At 43.6% G+C, this 4464-nt stretch overlaps 1 non-coding gene across 1 annotated transcript; it reads right to left on the minus strand.

The window, feature by feature from the left end:
- Nucleotides 1-1032: 1032 nt before the first annotated feature.
- Nucleotides 1033-1139, minus strand: LOC145003603 (small nucleolar RNA R71). Its single transcript, XR_013662057.1, has one exon. It is a non-coding gene; the product is annotated as a small nucleolar RNA R71 (small nucleolar RNA).
- Between the last annotated feature and the right edge of the window lie 3325 nt (nucleotides 1140-4464).

The following is a 4464-nucleotide window of genomic DNA, read 5'->3' on the forward strand; positions in this document are numbered from 1 at the left end:
TAATAAAAAGTAGGGATAAAACTAGTTGAATTTACACACATCAAGTTTTTGGCGCCGTTGCCGGGGAACGGTTCTAAATAATTAAGCTAATTCCTAATTTTTTTCCGATCCTTTGTGTGAGTTTACTTGCATAAAGTTCATTTATTGCAATTTAGTAACTGGTAATTAGGTTTTAGTATCTGTTTTAGTTAGGTTAAAAAACTTAGAATTAAAAAAAAAAAAAAAAAAACCACTGATACTCGCCGAGTGCACTCGCACCTACTCGGCGAGTAACAGTTTAGTTACAAATTTTTTTCTTTTATTTGTTTACAATCTTTTTGTTCTTTTTACGCTTTTTATTTGATTAATTTCAGGACTTTGATGACCAGAGGAGCAAACACACCACTGGTACCCCCGTTTGAAGACCCCGAATCCGAATTGAAAAGAAACAAAGGGAAGGACATGGAGAGTTCAAGCACACCAAAGAAATCACCATTGTCCAACTTGAAGACTGTTTTTGGGAAAAAGAGGAGCAGCAAATCAGGAGCTTCAAGCGCTTCCTTGATAATTGAGGAGTCAATTCAAGAAGAGATTAGATACGAAACCGAGGAAGAAGACGAGGCAACTTACGAACAAGAAACCGAATCGGAGGAAGAGTTAGCATTCACTATGGCTAACATTGATGAAATTCCCATGGGAGAATGGAAGAAGAGGATGCGCGACGACCATGGCCCGGGACTTGTGCAACCCGCAATTCCCGCAACTGCCACCTTCGAGCTAAAAGGTCATATCCTAGCTTCACTCAAGGAAATACCTTTCTAAGGGAAAGATCATGAAGATGCCTACAAACATTTGGATGAAGTAAATGATGTTGCTGATTACTTCAACATTCCAAATGTCACCCGCGAAACTCAACTGCTTCGGATGCTTCCGGTAACCTTCAAGGGTGCTGCTAAAGACTGGATCAAATCACTTCCTCCCGGGTCAGTCACTACTTGGGCCAGAATGAAGGAAGAATTTATTGATCACTTTTGCCCACCATCCAAGATAGCCAAGCTCAAGAAGGCCATTGCAAACTTTGAACAACAAGCTGGAGAGTCGTTATATGAAGCATGGGAGAGGTACAAAAGTCTGCTACGAAATTGCCCACACCATGATCTAAATAGCCAACAAGAAGTTTCCATCTTTTATGATGGAGTCAATGTCACGACTCGGCAGCTGCTAGACTCACAAGGCCCACTTACAAAGAAGCCACCCCCGGTGATCAAAGAATTAATTGAAGAATTCTCTAAAGACTCTAGAGAATACCACAACCCTAGGAATGATGTCACGAGGGGAGCCGCATACGCTGCTACTGAAGATTTATCCGCGGTCATGGCCATGTTAAAAACCATGGATATGAGAATGGACAAAATGGATCAAACTATCCATGCCATACGGGTGGGTTGCGAGAATTGCAATGGACCTCACCTCACTAGAGATTGCGATTTGGATGAGCACGGCAACAAAAAGGCACAAGTATGCTATTCGAGCGGTGACCGGTATGATGAAGACTGGCGCAAACAAAAGAAGGAGTGGCCGCCTTACGAAGAGTACAAGAAGGCCAAGGAGGAGAAGTATAGACAAAAAGGGAGAGGCTTTTACCAAAAGGAGGAGCCGATGCAAGAGAAGAAGCCAAGCTTAGAAGAAATGCTAACTAAATTTGTGGCTGCTTCCGAGAAAAGACATAGTGACCACGATGCTGCTATCCAAGAAACAAGAACAATGCTCAGGAACCAGCAAGCATCCATCCACAACATAGAAACTCAGCTTGGGCAACTTGCTCAACAACTAAACCAAAGGTCACCGGGTGAGCTTCCTAGCAAAACCGAGAACAACCCACGAGGCACGCAAGTGAATATTGTTACCACAAGAAGTGGGAAGATTATTACTCCCCTGGCCCCCATTCGAACTGAAGCAAACAAGGACTCACAGAAGGAAGGAACGGAAGTACAAGTCGAAAACCAACACTCACAATCTGAGAGCCCTACTCGCCGAGTAGGACCGATGGACTCGGCGAGTACATCTGCAAAAACTAATGAACAGCCACCCTTGAAACCATACCAGCCTCCAATGTCGTACCCAGCCCGAGCCAAGAAGGAGAAGCCGGAAGAGGAATATCAGAAGTTCCTTGATCATATTAAAATTCTTCAAATAAACATTCCTTTCATTGAAGTCGTCATGCAAATGCCCAAGTATGCAAAGTTCCTTAAGGAACTCCTCACTAATAGAAGAAAGATGGAAGAAGTGCAGAAAGTAGTACTGAATGAGAATTGCTCCGCCGCCATGCTAAACAAATTACCAAAGAAGAAGGGTGATCCGGGGAGCTTAACTTTGCCTTGCCAATTTGGCAACTTGGCTGCAATTCATGCTTTAGCTGATTCTGGAGCAAGTGTGAACCTTATGCCATACTCGTTCTTCAAAAAGCTGGACCTCCCGGAGCCAAGGCCAATTCGGATGGCAATTCATTTGGCAAACAAGACGGTTACTTTCCCAAGAGGCATATGTGAAGATTTGCTAGTGAAAGTAGACAAATTTGTCTTCCCGACTGACTTCATCATTCTCGACATGGAGGCGGATCCGCAAGTACCAATCATCCTTGGAAGACCCTTCCTCAACACCGCTAGCGCCATCGTAGACATGAGAGATTCTAAGCTCACATTGCGAGTTGGGGACGACTCAGTGACATTCAGGGTAGACCAAGCCATGAAGTACTCAAGGAGTAGTGACGACACGGCGTTCTCAATCGACATGCTTGACGATTTATTGGAAGAAGACATACCTGAAGATTCCAGTTTGCAGCTTTGGAAGAAGTATTTGATCCAGAAAAAGACTTATTAGAGATTGAAAGACTGTTGGAAGAAGCAGAGTATGAAGAACTAAAGAACCAAGCTGAAAGCCCTACTCGCCGAGTAGACCCGATCTACTCGCCGAGTACATCTGAAGAAAAGCCAGCAGTCGTGAATGCCGCCACCAACTCGCCGAGTACCATACCTGCACTCGGCGAGTCCACCACTATGCAAAATAAATTGGAGCTCAAAACACTGCCTGACCATCTGGAATACGCCTTTCTGGAAGAAGGAAATCAGAAGCCAGTGATTATAGCCTCGGATCTCTCCAAGACGGAAAAGGAGGAGCTTGTACGGGTGTTGAAGAAAAGGAAAAGAGCCATCGCATGGAGCATCTCCGACATAAAGGGAATAAATCCATCCTACTGCTCTCACAAAATCAACTTAGAAGAAGGAGCAAGGCCGGTGGTGCAACATCAAAGAAGATTAAACCCGAACATGCAAGAAGTCGTCAAGAAGGAGGTGGTCAAGCTTTTGGATGCAGGAATCATCTACTCCATCTTCGATAGCCCATGGGTGAGTCCGATCCAAGTGGTGCCCAAGAAAGGAGGAATGACGGTCATTACCAACGAGAAGAACGAGTTAATTCCAACGCGAACGGTAACCGGTTGGCGAGTGTGCATATCGCAAGCTAAACGATGCCACTCGCAAAGACCATTTTCCCCTTCCTTTCATAGATCAAATGTTAGAGAGACTATCGGGCCATAGCTACTATTGCTTCTTAGATGGGTTTTCCGGGTATTTCCAAATACCCATAGACCCAATGGACCAAGAAAAGACCACCTTTACATGCCCCAGTGGGACCTTTGCCTATAGACGCATGCCATTTGGACTATGCAATGCACCTGCGACATTTCAAAGGTGCATGACCGCCATATTCCATGATATGGTAGAAAAATTCATGGAGGTCTTTATGGATGACTTTTCTGTATTCGGATCTTCTTTCAATGACTGCCTCACAAATCTTGACTCGATGCTTGCTAGATGTGAGAAAACCGACTTGGTCCTAAATTGGGAAAAGTGTCACTTCATGGTCAAGGAGGGAATAGTTTTGGGACATAAAGTCTCTAAAAAGGGAATTGAGGTGGATCGGGCAAAGATAGACACCATTGCTAAATTACCCCCACCAACTAATGTGAAGGGCATTAGGAGTTTTTTGGGACACGCAGGTTTTTACCGGCGTTTTATTAAAGATTTTTCCAAAATTACGAAACCTCTAACACAATTATTACTAAAAGATGCACCCTTTAATTTTACTAAAGAGTGTTTAGAGGCATTTGACTTTCTAAAAGAAAAATTAACTAATGCCCCGATCATTGTAGCACCAAATTGGAACTTACCCTTCGAGATCATGTGTGATGCTAGTGACTATGCACTAGGAGCGGTCCTTGGACAAAGGGTTGATAAGCACTTTCAACCCATTTATTATGCAAGCAAGACCTTAAATCCTGCCCAAGAGAATTATACTACTACTGAAAAAGAACTGTTAGCCGTAGTTTACGCTTTTGATAAGTTTCGCCCTTATTTGGTTTTATCTAAAACCACTGTTTTTACTGACCACTCGGCTATCAAGTATTTGTTTTCCAAACAGGATGCC

This window comes from Lactuca saligna, chromosome 6 (assembly GCF_052625555.1).
Source record: "Lactuca saligna cultivar CGN05327 chromosome 6, ASM5262555v1, whole genome shotgun sequence".
Taxonomy (NCBI): Eukaryota; Viridiplantae; Streptophyta; class Magnoliopsida; order Asterales; family Asteraceae; genus Lactuca; species Lactuca saligna.